We start from the raw sequence: 18,563 nt of genomic DNA, 5'->3' as shown, positions 1-18,563 counted from the left end.
CCACGTGCCTCCCTCCCGGCGCCCCCTCCCTGGGAGCCTCCTGAGCGTCCCCGCCCTTGAGGTCGACAAGTGAGCAGACTGGGTCAGTGGGGCTGACCGGAGGGGACAGGGAGAGGCTGGCCAGGAAAAGTGGGGTCAGGTAGGAGCAGCGGGGCATTTAGGTGCTTGAGCCACCTCCCCCGCCTGGTGGCTGAGAGGATGGCTCGGGGCCACCCTGTGGCCGGTGAGGACCGTCTTTCTTTTTCTCTCCGGTGTGTTGATCCTGTGCAAACTTGCAGAGGTCTGTGTATCTGGTTATTAATTTCAAAGTTGACTTCTGACTGGACAGGGAGAGAAGAAGGTCTGGGGAATGGGGGAAACCCTCTGGCTGGGAAGTGTGTCTTGGGAACAGGCCTAAATGAGTTAATATTCCGATCAAACAATTAAAAATAGAAAATGCTCCCACGGCACCAGCTGCTGAGGCTTTTCAGCAACTGTCACCAGTAGGTTCACGGGGCAGGTGGTGCTAGAGAGGAGTGTTTTCACAAACAGCAAATATCAGAGATGACGGTGTGCCCCCCACTTCCCTCCCAGGACCCAGGACAGTTGTTTAGGGGCTCCCAGTTCTCCTTGAACTCCCCTGCGGGGCCGGGAGCCCGGGGTCTGTGCAGCTTCAGGGCCGCCCTTCTCCTCTCCAGGGCCCGGCCGCAGCGGTGAAGTCATCGCCAGATGCCTGGGTAATTGCTTTAAGAACCTAACTTAAAATAAGATGAAAACTTATATTCCTGGGTAAGGAGTAATTTCCCATCCAATAGTAAATTAATGAAAGGATTATACCAGGGGGCCTGGCCGGGAGGCCGTGCTCATCTGATAAATCCAAGTGGCTTGGACAAAGCAGTTCTGAACCAGGGGGCTCCCCTGAACCTCAGGCCAGGCCCTGCTTCCTGGCTCCTCTGGGGCTCCGCCCTGGCCTGCTGAGTTGGGAGGACACGTTCCATGTATGCTCAGGGTCCCCTTCAATGATGGGGACCAGCTTTTCAAATCCCCAAGGTGGGAGGGGCTCCAGTCTGACCTCCCGCCCCACGTGGGCAGTGCACCCAGGAGGTGGAGCGCTTCTCTTGACACCCAAGAAGGAGGGGCTTCGGGAGCAGTTTCCAGCTGTCACTCCATGTGGTCAGCGATGCAGTGACCACCCACCCTGGTTTGCCCAGGACTGGAAAGACCCATGGGCCGTGAACCCCCTCAGGCCTGGAGGCAGAAGGATGGGCTTATTGACGCAGCCCCTCCCTCAGGGTCCTGGCGAGCCTGAGCACCTGAACTAGGATAGTCTCAGTCCAGGATGGGTTACTTAACAACTGGCACCACCGAAAACCGCCTGGCTCCGGCTCCGTGGGCTGCATTCAGCCAGGTGCATGTGGACTCGAGCGGGTGTGCACACACACCTCCCCAGGCACGACAGGCCACTGCCTGAAAACCTCTGCTGGGCGTAGGAAAGGTCTTGCAGCTGAGGCCCCACTCCTCCCCACCCTGTAACACTGAGCCCCCTCCCCCCGTAGTGGAAGGGGTGCAACATGCAGAATCATGACGGCAGAAACCCCATGAGTTTACCCAGTGCCCTCCTTCCAAGAGACTCCAGGCACACCACACCTACTATCCATTTCTTCTCATCAATTCCCTCGGAGAAAGACACAGGGAGTTGTCCCGTTTCACCAGTGGGGAAACAGGTGGCCCGGAGACACTTAGGGATTTTTTTCCAAATGCAGGGAGACAGACCCAGAGTAGGGCTTCCCCAAGGACCGTTCCAGTGGCAGCGTGCAGTGGAGGCCACTTTCAGCCCTGGTTATTGACTGTGCTGCCTGGCCCACATCCCCATCTCTGGGCTCCACCTATATCCCAGCCGTAACACGTGGACGCATCCCCGGGCCTTCCCTGCGAGGTAAAAGGCAATTGTTGATGCAAATGCATTTTGAACTTCTTGGAGGAAGCCTCCTCTAAAAGCATTCATTATTGCCTATCTCCTGAGAAAGGGGTGCTCCCGTCTGTTTGCAGGGAAGTAGCAAAGGGGAGTTGAAAAACATTCTGACTTGTTTCTATTGAAATGGGAATGAATGGACTGGACAAAGCGTTCTTCAGGAAGAAAGTCTGAATGAACGGGCATTCTCCTGGGATGCATGTTTGTCAGATATGTTTCTGTGTAAGCATGGATTTTGTTGGAAGGAAAGATCGGGAGACCCTTGCAGCTCAGCTCACCACTGGCCCTCACTGCTTCTAGAAGTAACAGGGCTACCTCGGGAACTGTACAGGATCAAGTTGCTGCTCTGCAGACAGCTAGCTGTCCCTGCATGGGCTTTGCGTCTGGGGGCTGTGTTGAGTTTGTGTAGGTGTCATTTGAGAGAGGACCCAGCCCTTTGCCTGGTGTTAACCATACCACGCTTTCAGGGGTGGGGAACAGCCAGGTGTGCTTGGGAAGACACGTGCTGCTTGAGTGGCCTACTCCACCCTCCCACCCCAGAGGGAGGAATTATGGGGCAGTAAGACTGAGAATTCCTAGTCTAAACAACCTAGCAAAGCGTGCTCCGGGAGAGAGCCACGCCAGAACCACAGATGGCGTGATGCAGGATTGTGACTAGAAGGATGGTGGCTTTGAATGTTAGATGTTGTGTGGCAGTTGCTGTTCAAGCAGACAGATCGGTGGATTCCAGGCTGCAGGGATTCTGAGCGGGCCCTCTTTTATTAATCTTCTCTTCCACCCAGGGTGGGGGGACAGGAGTGGATTGGACAGAAGGGACAGGCAGCCCTAGAAAGGCAGGTGGAAGGAGCACGAGAAAGGGAGTCAGCCTGGGAGCACCCTGGCTCTGGCCACTTGAAACATACCATCCCCGGCCAGAGGTCCTAGCCCCTTGCCAGGACCATATGGGTCCCTTTCCTTGGCCTGCCTGATAGGAAGGGTCACTGTGGGGCTCCTGGGAGACCTTCAGGTGGATGGCAAATGGAGCTCCTCCCTTGAGACCCTGAGGCGGGACCAAGAAGGAGATGGGGATGTTTTCTGTTTCCGGGTCCCTTGGGGGCCCAGGGGCAGATTGAGACAGGCTCCTTGCAGGGAAGGTGTTAACAAACAGCAGGTGATTAAACATGACAAGCGGTGACATTTCTGTGCAGGGTTCTCAGTCCCGGCAATGCCAAGAATGAAGCTATAAACCCTGACATTTTGTGTTATGCACTGAGGTTTTTAATAGACCTCTCTCCCTCTTACCCAGTCAACTCCTCTTCCCCTCCCTCGCCTCCCCTCACTGTACCTGCTGCTCCCACAGAAACCTCCTGCCTCCCCATCCAGCCCGGCCTCCTGGAGCCTTCATGGGCCCTCCGGTTCTGGGTGTCTCTGCAGGTCTCTGGCCTCTCCCTCCACTCGTCCTCAGGACCCTTTCCCGCGACTGCTGGGCTGGGCGTTCACTGCCCTCCAAGTCTCTCCGTTTTCTTTGATCTCTCCTGTTGCCCCATGCCCCCCCCCCTCCATCCTTCACTCCCTCACCTCCTTTTTTTGGGTCCTGATCTCACAGCCTCACCCTTTGCTGCGGCTGTCCCAGTTGTCTGCAATGGCAGGTGGCTGTCCCCGTGCCCTCTGTGTGTTAACATTTTCAGACGGACTTGATAGCGGGGGAAGGGAGATCGTGGGGCTTGGGATGGGATTTTTCCCCCATCTTTTTTTCGATTTCCTTTTCTCCTTTTTTGGGACAGAGACAGGAGTAGCGGGAGAGAATTGCGCTGTACTACAAACAGTTGCTGGATTTATTCAGCAAGGGCCTGGCCGGCAACAGTTGTTCCTCTCCCAGAGAAATGTGGGAACAACTGGGGCCTCTTTTGTTCTCCAAGCAGAGCCCTGCGAAGGGCATTTGGAGGTGAGCCTGAGGTTCAAGAGGGCCAGAGACCCAAGAGAAGGGGTTTCAGACTCAGTCCTACCCTCGCAGATAGGAAAGGTCCTGGAGCTCCACAGGGCTTGGTACAGAAGTCAGGCCACACCCCCAATCCCAGCTCTACCCCTAATGAACTTGAGAAGCACTTAGTTTTCTGTATCCGTTCAGTCAATATTTATTGGGTCAGGCGCTGTGCTAAAACAGTGGTCCCGAGCCGCAGACCTTGCAGTTGAGCGAAATAGAGGGGTCATTAACCAAGTTATTACAGAAGTGCCATCTGACGGAGCCGGGTGTGATGAGAGGGCAGAGGAAGGGGGCCCTGCAGTTTGCAGGGCTTCCTGGAGGAAGTAAAATTTCAACCGGGACCCCTGAGGGATGCATAGGAGGAGGGGTAGCCAGGCCCAAATCGAAGGAGTGTTTCCTGAGTTGAAGGAGTGAGGGGGGCGAGAGGCAGGTGCTCCCGGCCACAGGTGCTGGCTGGCAGGCCGGAGATGGGGGGAGCCTCACCACCCCACTGTGGCTGTGCCCCTTCGAGCTCTGGGCAGCTGACCTGGAACTTGCTCTGCCAGCCACCCTCCTCCCAACTCGGCTGTCTGTGCCAGGCATGGTGGTGCATCAGGGGCAGAGCCAGAATTCAGCTCAGCTCCGCCCCAGGGGGAGGGAGAGTGACCAGGAAGTCTTTAAGTGCCCCCGAGGCCTGGGGCTGCTCCTGCCTTTCCTGGGCTCCCTAGCCTACCCTGCTGATGACTCACGGAAGAGAGGGCAGGAGAGAGGATGCAGCCCTACGTGGAGGGAAGAGTGGCTGGAGGAACCCGAGCCCAGCGGAACCGCCCCCCTTTCCTTCTGCACCTGCTGGCCTCCCAGGCAGAGCCTGGGCCTGGACACCAGGAAGCCTTCCTGGAACTCACAGTTGGCCTCCCCTCTGTGCCCTCAGTGGCGTGGGGAATGCTTTGGAGCTGGTGTCTCTTCCCCATCAGAATCTGAGCTCCCTGATACCTGAAACCGTTCTCTCTGGATCCCTAGGGCCAGCGGGGACAGTGCCCATAAGGTACTTGGGATGTATTTGAGAAACTCAACTGACCCAGGAAGAGGAGGACTCAGGTTAAATAACCCTTAGCGCAAGATCCGCGAGGAGGCTGCAGACTGACCGTGGGTCCCTGGTGTCCAGGAAGACTGGCTCCAGATTCAGGTCCAGGTCCAGCTACCTCACCCAACCCCAGAATCCTTCAGCCATAGCGATGGGGAAGCCCTAAAGCCTGCTCCCTGGAAGGGCCTCACTGAGAGCTTCCAGAAGTCAGACCCAGGACACCCCACCTCCATGCGGGTCCCCTGAGAGGGAGGACCAGGTTGGCTTCCTGTCCTCATAGAGGGTCTAGGGCAGGTTTCAGCCATAAATCCCCTTCCTCACCCCATGCCAGTCCTGCCTTCCTGCCAGACTTGGCCTGAGTCCCACATGCTGCCCCTTGTCATCCAATTCCCAGCGTCCAGCCAAGATCCCGCGAAGGGCCCAGAGGCCCAGGCTTTCTTGGCCCTCAGCATCTCAGAGGAAAGGGGGCGTGCCGAAGGGGGAGGCGAGGGGAGTCCCAGAGCCCGGACTTGGCCCACTGCCCCTGTAGATCCGGAGCCAGGTTTTACTGTAATCCTTACATCCTGTTGCAGATCCTTAATCAGCTGGAGCCCAGGTTGGGCTGGACCCTGTGGTGACACTCGGGGCTGTAGCCTGGAAAACCTGAAGTGGAGCTTCCGGAGTGGAGGTTGGGGGCTGCGAGGAGGAGGTGGAGGGGAGAGAAGGGAGCGGGGGCAGGCGCAGGATGTGGACAGAGCCCAGACCTGCCACCCACCCGACCCAGGCTGGGCGTGGAGGAGCAGGGCAGCTGTTGCAGGCTGGGAACCGGGGATACGGAAGGATGAGCAGGGGCCCACATGGGGCCCCCGGAGAACACGGGAGTCTGTGGGGGCCGCCGTGTTGCCTGTGAGCACCATGGAGACAGCTGGCCCTGGGGTCGCCCTGATAGTGAGCAGGGCCTTAGCCAGGAAGCAGCAGAGAGGTGACCCTGCATGATGTTGGTTCCAGGGGTCTTTACCTACTGGGCCTAAGTCCAAGGTTAGAAGTGGTCCTGCTCTGCTGGGAGCTCTGCCCCGTGAGGAGGGATGAGGCAGAGAGCCCAGGAGAACTGTCTGCCCTGGGTTGGGAGCAGCAGAGGCCCCTTAGCAGGGTCGCAGGATCCCAGGATCATCCCTCCTTTTGCCAGGGGCAGCCCAACCCTGGCAGTCCAGCCCAGCTCTGCAGTCCCTGCACGAATCGGGAAGAGTTGGGGGCAGCGGGGGAGTGAACCCCTTCTAGACCTCACCTCTTTCAGCCCAAGGAGCAAGGACGGAGGAGAATGAGGGGAAATGCACAGGCCAGAGATAGCCATGGAGCGGAAGCCAGGAGTGGACTGGCTGGCAGCGGGCGGGCACATGGGCGTCTGTCCTGCCGGGGGCCCAGGCTGGCTATGCAGACAGCCTCTTTTCTATATGGAAATGAAGAATTTAGGCTAATGGAGCTCAACCATCTCTAATTTTGCGATGGCAGGAGGATTTTGATTGAAAGTAATTAAGCAAGCTAGCTGTAAAATTAATTAAAGCAAAAGGGGGGGATTTTTTATTGGATTGGATAGCGATATAGCGTCTGTCAGGCGGGGGACGGATGGGGGTGACCTGAATCCTCTGCCCTCCCCCCTCCCACCCGGGACGTTTATGTCACTTTAATCTCCTTACAGCGGCTGCTGTGCATTTGTTTGAAATAATCAAGGAAATATGGTCAGAAATTGTCAGCTTTCAGATCTAATTTACCTGACGGCCCCTGCGCGAGCCGGCATGGCCCAGGGAGTGAGCGTGCGTGAGCGAGTGGGAGAGCCCGCGTGGGCACAGAGGACACGGAGCTCTCCGGCCCCCTCCCCCTCTGCCCCAGGCCCCCTCTGAGGGTGAGGGGAGGTGCCTCCTGGCCTGTGGGAAGCCCCGCCCTGGAATAGGCCCCGTCCCCCACCCACCTGCTGCGCCCCCCCTTGAGCCATAGCCAGCTTTGGGTTTAGGGACTATAGGATCAGGGAGGTGACGGTAATTCCTTACTCCAGATGGCTGACAACTGCTAAACCCCTCCACCAGGGCCACAGTTTTAAAAATACTCCTAAATTAGGCCCCTCATGTCATCGTCATTGGCCTCAGCAAGGGGATTGTGGAGATGGGCTGTAGGGAGGGTGGGGGGGCAGTGTCGTCCATAGCACCTCTCTGCCACCTGCTGCCACCCCCGCCTTCTTTCCTGGGGCTCCTGGAGGCTGTGCTTACCTGCCCGGGGCCTGCCTCTCCCAGGCCCTTCCTCTAATCCTAGAATAGCGCTTGCCCTGTCTTCCCTTCAGAGCACAGCTCACAAGCTCTGAGGGTCTCAGTCCCTGAAAGAGGAGGCCCCTCCCGCCAACACCGGAGCGCCCTCCATGTGCCCAGGCGCTCCCTCCCACATGGTCAGCCACCCACGTGTCCTACCCATTTCCGGGGGTAAGCCAGATCATAGAGCCAGATGCCACCTGTGCTTCCCTGGGAGAGTTCAGGAGCCTGAATCCCAGGCCCTGCACCCTCGGGGTGCTGGTTCAGAACCATTTGGCGTCCTTGCCCAGGTGGGCAAATGTGGAGCTTGAAGGCTCTCCAGCAGGGAATCCGTGGGGTGTTCGGGGCTGATGGGCCCTGGAGCGGTCTCCAAGGTCACAGAAAATTCCCTTTTAAAACACAGACGTGGAGCAATTTGATCTGCTGGTCATGACAGGGCCTAGGTCAGGAAATGGGCCTCTGGATTTGTTTGGTCCTGACGTGTGAGTGACCTGGGCTTTCGACAAGTCTCTCGACCTCTCGGGCCTCAGACCCCTTCCAGCTCTAAAGTTCTGTACGAATCTAGGACAGCCATGACCCTGACAGCTGCCACCCGCAGGAGCTCCTTGTCCAGCCAGAGCTCCTTGCCGTGCCATGGGGGCAGGGGAGAAGTTGGGGGTTCTGGAAACAGCAGATTAGGATGAGCAGCCTGCTCCCAGTTTGCCCACCTTAGAGCACACCAGTTAGAAGAACTCTGTCCCCGCCTGCCCTCCTTGGGCACCGGGGGACTCAGTCAGCCTCCTCTGGCGAGGGGGTTGGAGCTCCTGTCGGTCTTCTTCGCAGCCTGGCTCCCGAGCAGAGCAGCTGGGTGCTTAGGAAGCATCGCCTGCCCCCGTCCTGAGCTCTCTCTGCCTGACTCTCTACCCTCCCCTCACCGAGGGTCCCTCATCTCGGGGCAGGGGGTGGAGCCCCAACGAGCTCTGCATGGAAGAGAGGGAAAGGAAAGCTGCTATAGCTCTTCTCCACGTCTTTGAAGCAAAGTTTGTGCCCAGATCCCAGGTCCTTGGGGCCTTGTGCTCCCCTGGCCGACTGTGCCTGCAGGGGCCTTGCTGAGAGGCAGTGGCATGGGCGGGCACCGTGGAGGCCCAGCCAAAGCGAGTTCCTGCCCTCTGTGCCCACCAGCTGCCCAGGAGCCAGATCCTAGGAGACACGAGGTTAGAGAGAGCCTCTGGCCTCAGCCCAGCGTCTCACCTCCACGCGTGGCTTGCAGCTGCTCACGTCAGCCCCTGCAGCTGTGACGTGGAGGAAAGACCAGGGGAACCTGTGCCAGGGATCTGGTGGGGCTGCTTGCCTGGGCCAGGGGCTGGCTTCTGGACTCGACACTGGGCCAGGCTGCCAGCGGCAGGCACCAGGGTAGAGGGAGGCTACGGCAGAACCAGGATCCCCAGGCAGGCCCGGGCAGGTTGGCACTGAGAGAGATGGAGAAGGCCAAGCGGAAGGTGGAGGGCACCGTCATGGTCCTCGCGGTGTCCCCGTGTCGCACCCTTCGCTCTGCCCTACTTGGGAGAGCCTGAGCTGGGGATGCTATACTGAAAAAACACTTTTGGGAACTCATGTCCTGTGGTGAGGAGGGAACACTGCTTTTACAGAGGCTGTCCTTGGAGAGGAAGGACAGGCGAGGGCACCAAGGCTGGCCATGGCTTCTGGGGTGCAAGGTCAGGGGACGGCCCTGGGAGAGCACCCCACCAACGTAGCCTATGACAGCTGGGGCCCAGGGAGTCTGGGAGAAGGAAGAAGTGAGAGGGCAGCTTGGGGAGCTGGTAAGTCTAGGGCCAGCCCGGCGGTACCTTGGTGCCCATCACCCGGCTGGCATGAGATAAAACACGTGCATTGTTTTGCCACCAAGCATTCCTGCTGTCCCTTCTTCTCCGGCCCCCAAGGCTTTCGGGGAAAAGTAAAGTACTGAGCGCGCTGGCCTCGTCCAGGTGGAGCCCCTCCTTTCCCCGAGGCTCCTCCCTGCCTCCCCCACCCCACCCCCGCCCCCAGCCCAGGTGTCTCAGCCTCTGGGTAGAGCTTGTGCAGGGAGAACAGGAGAGGCGAAGGATGAGAGGCCTGGCCTGCTAGTTGCAGGGCGTCCTGGCCTTAGGCCAGCCCCCCAGCCCCGGCTCCCTGTGGACCTTCGCAAAGGAGGACTCCACCAGTGGGGCCCACCTTGGCCTAGTGAGCCAGGTACTTCCTCCCTTCAGGTGGGGCCCAGCATTAGTCGGGCCATCTGGTCTCCCCCTCCCGGAGGCTAGAGAGGCAGGCTTGTCCCGAGTCCTAACTCATGCTTATTAGTAGGGGCCAGTGGCTTCAGGAGAGTTCTCAGGGGTGTACGCTGCACCGCCCCGGCCACGGGAGCAGGGAGAGGTACTTGCCCCACTGGGAGAGAAGCCCAGGGTGGCTGGGGTCCAGGCCCAGGAATCATTAACCGCGGGGTCTAGTGGTGCTCATGGTGCCTGGGTACCCAGTGCCTCCCCCAGGCAGGTCCATGCCGGAGTTGGCTGGATGTGACCAGGGCACTGCGCTCCCAGAAAGTGCCTGGCGCCAAGCTAGGCTCTGGCATCGCAGAGCCTCCGCACCCTGGTTCGGCGGATTTCCTGCCAGTGTCAGACCTCCTCTCCTGCTCCCACCGTGCCCACCCTGCTACCCCGGATCCCAGTGGGGCTGGTGGCTTCCCGGACCTCCTCCCCTCCTTCCCGTCTGCCCTCAGTTTCTCACCTTCTAGGCCTGGAGTCTCCCCAACCCAACGCTAGCCCGGTCCTCCGTGCCCCCTGGCTTCACAGTCACATTTTGCTGCCAGCGCAGGGCACTGAAAAACTGCTGGCACTGCCAAAAACCCTGTGTGCGCTATGACTCCCCAAACATCCCTTTATTTTTATTGTTCTGTTAATTACTGTTTAAACTTTAATAAGTCACTTCGTCAGGAGGGGGGACCTGCCGTGAGCTTTTCTGTGCAAACACGGGCCCGGGAGTGACTCGGGTGTAATATAACCCTTTATGCGATGTGGGAATGTTTAGATTGTAACAGAAACTTGTTATTTTAATGACAGTTGGGGGGGTGGGCTTGCGTCCCGCGAGGGCTGGGGGTGGCCTGGCCTTAGCAGGGTGCTCCCGTGCTGCTGTCGATGAGCGCCTAGAACACCGTGGGGCCCGTCCTGGGCTGTCCACATTCAGGCTCGCCCAGAGGGTGGGATGCGTCCTGAGAGAGGCTCGGGGGCTCCAGGGTGGGAGGGCCCAAGGAGAAAGTAGGGCTTTGTGGCAGGTGGGGAAGCAGGAGGACGCTGAGGGTTCCCGGATCCCTGGGCAAAGGCAGGGCCGTGCAGGGCTGGACTCTGCCCTGACTGCACCGGCGCTTCCTGCTACTGGGGCGGGGACCCTGTCCACAGTCCCCATCCAGTACGGTGGCAGGCACCATGCTGCACAGCTCTGGGCCAGACATGTCACCCCATGTCCTCCTTTCAACAACCCCGCATCTCAGGTGAGGACACTGATGTCCGGGGCAGAGATGTAACTTGCTTAAAGTGGGAGGTTTTTAAGAGGGCGGCCAAGTTCCTAATGTCAGTTTGTCTTATTTGGAAGCTGCCAAAGTCCAGCTGCCCAGGCGTGGTCTCCGCGGGCTGGATGCTGTCCCGTAGTGGCAGGGAAGGGCCCACCCTGGGAACCAGGATCATCCCCCTCAGCCCTGGGACAGGGCTCACCCCTCAGGCCCCTCACCTACACCCCCACCCCTCTCAGGAGGAGGGTCTACGAGGTGAAGGGGACATGGAAATAAGGATTGTCCCCAAGTCTGGGCACGGGCCTTTACCCTCTTCCTCACAAGGGCTTGGCTCCGTCTCAGGGCGTTAGGGGCTCGAGTCCAGGGTTGGGGTGATGGTGGCCAGGCCACCCCCTCTCGCTCTGGTGCCCCCCATCCTGTACACCCAGAGGTACTCCTGCCCCAGACCCACTTCCAAAAAAGCAGGTGACCCCTGGAGAGGGAGCCTTTCCCCAGCACCTGTGGGTCTCCTGCACGGACCCCAGGCTATCTGGGCCCAGTTTCCTACTTCATCTTCATTTGGTCCCTCTGTCTGACCATCCGTCCACAGAGCTGAGCTTCTGCTCCGCGGCAGCACTGGGTGGCAGAAATGACGAGTCCTGTGCTTGCCCTCGAGGGCCCATGCCCGGCTGGGGTTAGCGAAGGGGTGTCGGGGGAGAGCGGGACCCAGGGGGCCTGGCCTCTGCCCAAGGCTGGGTGCTCCCAGGGCTCCGTCTGGTCCCTCCTCTCCCTCTTTGGCTGCATCCCACGAGGGCCCCTCTGTGCCTCCTGCCGGGCAGGGCCAGAGGTTCAGGGTCCCGCTCCCTCACGCTGGAGACGGCAGCAGCCCCCCAGATGGCAGCGGCAGCGTGGGCCACGAATCGCTGAGGTTTTCCTTTTCCGAGCAGCGAGTTTCCCTAAATTGTCTTTGACTGCGTGCATGGGTAATGAAAGTTTATGCCCTTGTTAGAAGGACAGGCGGCCAGTTCCAGTTAGAACTGGGGCTCTCTCCCGGCCAGCCTCCCCTCCAGCCCCTTCCCCCGAAGGAGAGAGAGCGCGGTCACAAGTGTGCGTGCGCGCGCACCCCCCTCCCTGGTGGATGAGAAGGCTGTGAGGGGATGGGAGAGGGGACGGGGGGAAAAAGAAAAAAATTTTCCGTATTTGTGTAAGTTGCTTTAAAAGCATTTTATCATGTCGTAAAAAGGGAAAGTACTCTCAGAAATTGATCCTCTCCGCCAGCCCATTGGACAGAAGGACGTTGGGATGTTAATGGCCATCCTGCTCCAGGGTGGCTTATTAAAAAATTTATACATAAATGCTTAAAATTGCATAAATTATTTAAAAAAACCCAACAAAGTGAGCAGTCTGAATTCCCTCTTTTCCTCCCCTTCGCTCGGCCCCCCTGCTGTGGCCCCCCTTTTCCAGCCCCTCATTGCGGACCTCCCGGTCCCGAGCCCCATCCGCTCCCCGGGGCATCCCCCCTTTCCTCCGCTTCCCACTACACCCCCAACACTGTCCGCCCTGCCCTCCTCCGGGGTTTCCCTGCCTCACCCACAACTTAGTGAACCAGCCAGCCCACCACCGAACACTCACAGGCACACGCACTGATAAAAACACCACTAATAATGCCCCAAATCGCGGAATTAAATATTAAGGCCAGAGGAGGCGGACGTGGGGCGGAGCTGCCGCCACCGTAGCCGAACTTGGAGCTGATGAGTGTGTGTCTCGCAGGCGTGGAATGTCACCCACACATCCTGGAGACTGGAGTGGGGAGTTTTATGATGGTTTTTCATTGATTTGTTTCCCCAGCGCAGCTGCCGACCTCTATTGAGGGACAAACATAATCAGCACTGACGCAAATTAGATGGTTATTCGTTTTGAAAATTGACAGAAAAACAATAAAAAAGATGAAATGCTCCCAAATCAATAGATATAATGAAATTCAAATAATCCGAGAGATGAGGTCTCCATGGCAACTGATAATGTGGAAAAGAAAACAATTTAATAAAGGACAGACACACTTTGAAAACAGATTGGGCCCAGGGAGGGGGGCGGGCTGGCGGGCGGAGGGCTGGAGCGCGGCTGGCGAGTGAAGGATCACTGTCCGTCCCAAGGACACCCGCCATAATTAAGCGAGGCTTTCGGCCCCAGAAAGTGCAGATTCAGGTTTTAATACACAAAATTATTTCAGGAGCAGTGAATCGGAAAGTCGTTTGTAATGACCTTCCTGAGAGGCCCGGGCGCAGGGCATGTTGGAGGCTGGGCGGCCGGCCGGCTGAGTTATGGCATATTTGTGTTTTTATAGTGCGGAGGGGAGGGGGTGGGGGGGGAGGGGGGGAGAAGGTTAAACAGTATTTACAGCTCAGTTGTTTTCAGAGAGGAAAGAGAAATAGAGTTCATGGGGAGATGCAACGGGCAGGCGGGCGGGTGAGCCGGGGAGGCCTCTGGGCGAGGCGGGAGAGGAGGTGGGCCTGGGCGGGTCTTCCACCCTCGGGCTGTCTGGCCTGGCCTTGGGGACCCCCAGGGGATGCCAGGAGAGGCTGAGGGGCACCCAGGAGTGGCCTCTCCACCCCAGTTCCTAGTGGGGCCTTCTAGGACCACGGCCTCTCTGGGGACGGGGTGGGAGCCTGTGTCCAAGCTCTGTGTGCATCCAGCCACACCTACTCGCAGAGGTGAGGCATTCCTGAGGCGGCTGCGGAAAGGTCGCCTCGCCTGGGCACCCTCCAGGGCTCTGCACAGCGGCCGGTTGCTCCTCTGGATGGTGCTGCCCTTCTGGTGTCCTGTGCTGTGTGTGCCCAGCCTTGAGCACGGTGGGCGAGGACCTGTCAGCGGCCTGCAGCTGACAGCCTCCCTGCCCCGTCCTTGGGCTCCACCTCCCTGCCCCCGGCGCACAAAAGGGGAAAGCTTGGTCCCTTGGGGTTTGGCAGAGGCAGGGGCCACAGGAGGGGAGGGGACCCAGCAGAGCCCCCTTGCCGCCCTCCAGAGCTGATTGTCTGGGCAGGGCAGCTCAGGCACGGAGAGCCCGGCCCCGGGGGTTCACCCCTCCCTCTGACTGTGTCCCCTTCAGGCTGCAGGAGCCACGTTTGTGCGTTGTTATCATGACACACACAGGACAGCCGGTTTCCGGGCCGCTCTTCGTGTGCACGTGTGAATATGATGTGGTTGTACAAATACAGAGATGCCCAAGCGTGTGTGCGTGCGCGCGGTCTGTGTGTGCAGTGCGTGTGTGTGTGTGTGTGTGTGTGTGTGTGTTAAATCTCCCCTGGGCGGTAACTCTTCTCTTCTCCCCTTCCTGTTTGGCTGTGACCTGGGGGAGATTGATAGCCGGCCTGCGCGGTGGATGCTAACGGCTCCTCTGATTTATAGAGTTACTTACGCTAAGTGAGGCCACTTAGACGCGTCTGGATAGTAAACCTTTTAACTGGACTAAAAAATCATAATAAATAAATAAACAAAGTGGGGTGAGGAGGGCCCCCAGCGGCTGGGCCCCCCGCTTCCCGACTTGGCGCTGTGGGGGACCAGGGGACCCAGCTGAGAGCCCTGAGGGGCAGTGGCCACTCCTCCCAGCTGCAAAAACGAGGCATGGGATTGGGCCCAAGAGAGAAGGACACCCCTCTCCTCGGGGACAGGTCCTGGCTGGGGAGATGGGGCTGTTAAGATGGAGATGGGCTGTGTGGAGGGGGAGGGGGAGGGGGGCGGGGGGGCCCTGAGGGAGCTCGTGGGGAGCAGGGCCGGAGCAGATGTCTCTAGGAACCCTTCCTGGCTTCCCAGACTTGCCGCTGCTGTGGCACCGAGACTTTTCACCGCAGTGATCACGCTTGTAATGACTTGAACGTCTGCCCCCTCGTCTAAACTGAACAGGCCGTCATGGCAGGACAGTCTGCTTGCTCATCTCATATCCTCAGAATTCAGCCCGGAGCCTGAACATAGGCGCAGCACCCCAGCACTGGGGCTCGTGGCCTGTCAGGTTCAAGTTCTTAGGGGCTGCAGGGAAGCTCCAATGTTGCTGCCACCCTAGCGGGGAGGCTGTGGGAGGTACGTGTGGGGTCTCAGATGCTGCGACATCGGAGCCCAGTGGGAGTCCGGCTCTGGCACACTCTCTGGGTGACAACCTCTGTGAGCTCTGCTTTCTCACCCAGAAACAGGGAGAGGACAGCGGCCGTATGGGGATGCTGGGGGACCACTGAGGCGATGCTCTGAGTTGCCCAGCACTGTCCCCAGCACAGGGGGTAGTGCTCAGAGGGTGCCAGCTGCCATACTGCTCTAGGCAGTGTGGGCCAGGGCGGCCACCAGAGTGACCCAGCGGTGCCCATGGCCCCCGAGCCGCCTGGCAGCGGGCAGTAGGGCCCAGACCACCCCAACCCGAGGGGACGGGTGCCTGGCCCCTGCCTCGCCGCTTCTTGATATACAGTGGGCATTAGGCCGCCCAAAGGGGACACTGCATCCTTAGGAAGAAATATGTCCTCATTTTTCTTAAACACCGTTTCCACTGAGTGAAATGTTTAGAAGGGACACGCAGGGAGAACTTTATTTCCTACCAGGGAGTTCAGAGCCACCAGGCAGAGCCCATAAAGCACCCGGAGCCTGGTAGCTGACAGTCCGCCCAGCCCCAAAACACATTACTCACTGGTGGGGAGGGGCTGCCAGGCCTGCCCAGCCCCTGGGGACTAACCCCCACCCCCAAGGCAGGACAAGTGACTCTGAGGTACCCAGCCGTGGGCAGTGGGCACTGGAGCCTCTGGTCCCCTTGAGCCCAGGCTGCCCAGGGCAGGGGAGGACCTGGCCCTGACCAGGCAAGGAAGTGGCCATTCCAGCCACCCCCGTAGTCCCCAGGGATCAGGGATGAGGGGCCCAGGTGCAGCTACAGGAGCCCCCCTCTCTCCCTCGGAACTGGCAGGAGCCCTGGCCTTCCCCAGCCTTTGGAGGGAGTGATGAGATTCCTGCCATAGCGGGCCCTTCTCCCGAGGCCCTCCCTTCATTCGATTTCTGAAGCTGGCTGATTTGCATATTTATAAATATCAGTAAATTATTTATTGTAGCAATCTGCTGCACCATTTTACCCATCACAGTTAACACTTTAGGGGGCTCCGTGTTATGGGAACCGGGAGTGAGGGTGAGGAGGAGGTGGGCAGGGAAGCCTGGGACTTCCTGGAGCCCGCCTGGAGCCTTTGTGGGGACACGGTGGCGGCCCCGCACCTTGCTGAGCCCCGGCCTTCATGAGCTCGGGCTCTGGAGTGTCTTCATGGCTCTAGAATCAGTCTCCTCCTCTGTCAAATGGGACGACGACAGTACCTGCCTCACGGGATGATGGTGAGAGGTCGTGAGCTAGCGTCCAACAGGTGCAGGGACAGTCCAGTTCTCGCCCCTCCCTTTCTCCACCCTGAGCAGGACCCACTCAGCTTGGAGACAGAGCTGCCTGCCTGCTGGGGGCTTGTTGCGTTTGGAGCCCTGGGAGGGGAGGCTCAGACTGTGGGAGCCGGCGAGGGGCCATTCGTTGCTGAGCAGGCAGCCTGCCCGCGGCCCGGCCCTCCAGCCTCTCCTGTCTCCTCTGCCTCTTCTGGGCCAGGTGTGGTTTCCTGGTCTAGGGATCTCGTGCCCAGATGTGGCACCACACTTGCCTGTTTGTCCGCTCCCAGGGCTCAGCTGCCTTTCCCCAGGTTCTTGACTGTCAGGCCCTGTGCTTGGCACAGACAAGCACCCTCTGTCACCTTACAGTCCTGCAGCCCTTTTCACAGGGAGAAAGCTCGACCAGGGCCCAGGGCTAGCGAGGGGCTGGAGCCAGGCCGTGAACTCACGACTGTCTGACCCCAAAAGCCAGGCCATACCATGGTGCTGTGCCACCTCCCAGGGCTCGCCCCGGCCCATCCGGCATCACTGGGGCCCGAGGCAGGAGGCTGGGGGAGCCCTGGGCTGGCTGCCTGCGTGCAGATGCTGACCCGCTCCTCTCCCCAGGCCTGGCTGGGCTCCCTGCAGCCGCCCCGCCCCTCTCCTCCTCTCTGGAGCTGGGCCCTGGGTGAGCAGTACGGCAGCCCCCGCGCCTTCCCACCCCCCGGCCCAAGCCTGCCTCCTGGGCAGTATTGTTCCCAGAGGAAGTGTCCAGTGTAAATAGAGCAGCGGGCAGGCTGGTGGCGGGAAGGAGATGAAAGGGGCAGTGACAGGGCCGGGGACGGATGGCTTCCTCCCATTGAGGCCTGGCCACGGCGTTTATATTTTAGGGAAGAAAGTCAAGGGAATGTTTACATGGACGGGAGCCTGGGGTCAGACCACGAGGGGGGTAGTCTGCAGGTCCCAGGGCCCTGATGGAGGGGGAGGGGAGAAGGCCCCACAGGGTGGGCCGGAAGGCGGGCGGGCAGGCACCTTGGACCTCAGCTCTTACACACACACCCCAGCTCGCAGCCCCAGACTCACACGCGTCTGGGCTTTTGAGTAAGGCCTGCTTTTGCCTCCTGCCCTGCACCCCAGGCCCACGCCCCTTCTCCACCGCCACCCCTGGGACCAGCAGTAGAGTCAGAGGGAGGGCAACATCTGGAAGGCAGGTGGGCTGGAGCAGAACAGCAGCTGGAGGGCAGGTGTAGGGGGCGTGGGCGGAGCCGGGGGGCCTGCGGGCGGGGCTGGGCCCTGGGCGCACAGCTGCATCGCAGCTGGCGGGGGCCCGTGAGGGACTGAGGCAGGCACACAGCCGAGATCAGGAGCGGGTGGGCGGGGCTGGGGGGGCCCAAGTGCCAGGAGGCTCCAGGATGGGTGGGGGCCCGGGGAGGGGGTGTCCCCAGCAGCAAGTGCAGCCCTGGGAGCTTCTGCTTCCCTCTTCCTTGGGATAAATATTTATAGATTCATTTGCTGTCTGCCATACACACTTGGCTGCTTACCTCCCGGTAAAAATAGAGCAGGCTCCCCACTCCCACCCTTCCCTTCTCCACCAGGGCCGGGGACAAAGGGGGCCAGGTGAGGCCAGCTCCCCATAGGCCTGCTGGAGGAAACTTGGTGTCACGGAGCCTGGCGGCTGGCCCTGAGGCTGGGTGGGATGGCATGATGAGGGGCCCCATCGCTGAGCTTTGAGAAGGAACCCATGATGATGCTTGGCGTTTTGGGTGTGGGCAGCACAGACTTGGAGATGCGGACAAACGTGGGTAGAGTGCGCATCCAGCTAGGGGTGAGGGTGGGGCCCGGCAGAGCCAGGATTGCAGGACTGGGAGAACTGGGCTGGACTGGGCTGGGGTCCCTGGGCAGCTGGCTTCGAGGCAAGGGTCTGGGGCAGCTGGGCATTGTCTGTATCGGGGGGCAACCATCTGTGTGTACAAGCCAAGTCTGCTTGTAGATGAGGTCCTGGCACAGGTGTGGCCGTCCCTGTCTGAGTAAGCCTCTCGGTGCGTTCCAGGCGTGTGGGTTTTTAGGGTCTCGATCCATTAGAGTGAAGCCCCTTCTGACCATGGATCTGGGAGCAGAGTCCCCTTGCTTAGCCCTCTGACCTGTGCGGGGACTCGGCCATGCCCACGAGTCTCTATTGAGGGCCGCACGGAGGAGCCCTGCCTTGAGAGCATTCAGTGGGGCTCCCTGTGCACCCCTGGTACCACCTCGGGGTCTGGCGCACAGTAGGAGCTCACTACGTGGATGGGTGGACAGACAGGACATACAAATAAACAGGTGGAGGTGTGTCCACTTTTGTTGGCCTTTGTGGCGGGTCCCAGGCTGTATGGTTAGTGGTCTTGCCATTTACCCCCCAAGACCCTGGGCGCCCCCGCTCAGCGGCCGTGAGGGAGGTGGCTAGCGCTGGGGCA

General features: G+C 59.7%; 1 protein-coding gene across 6 annotated transcripts in view; it reads left to right on the top strand.

The window, feature by feature from the left end:
* CASZ1 (castor zinc finger 1) overlaps window positions 1-18,563 on the top strand; it is a 150,216-nt gene that overhangs the window by 102,944 nt on the left and 28,709 nt on the right. The window lies entirely within an intron of this gene.

This window comes from Mesoplodon mirus, assembly GCF_964341445.2.
Source record: "Mesoplodon mirus genome assembly, chromosome: 3".
Taxonomy (NCBI): domain Eukaryota; kingdom Metazoa; phylum Chordata; class Mammalia; order Artiodactyla; family Ziphiidae; genus Mesoplodon; species Mesoplodon mirus.
This window is presented reverse-complemented; position numbering and strand designations above follow the sequence as displayed.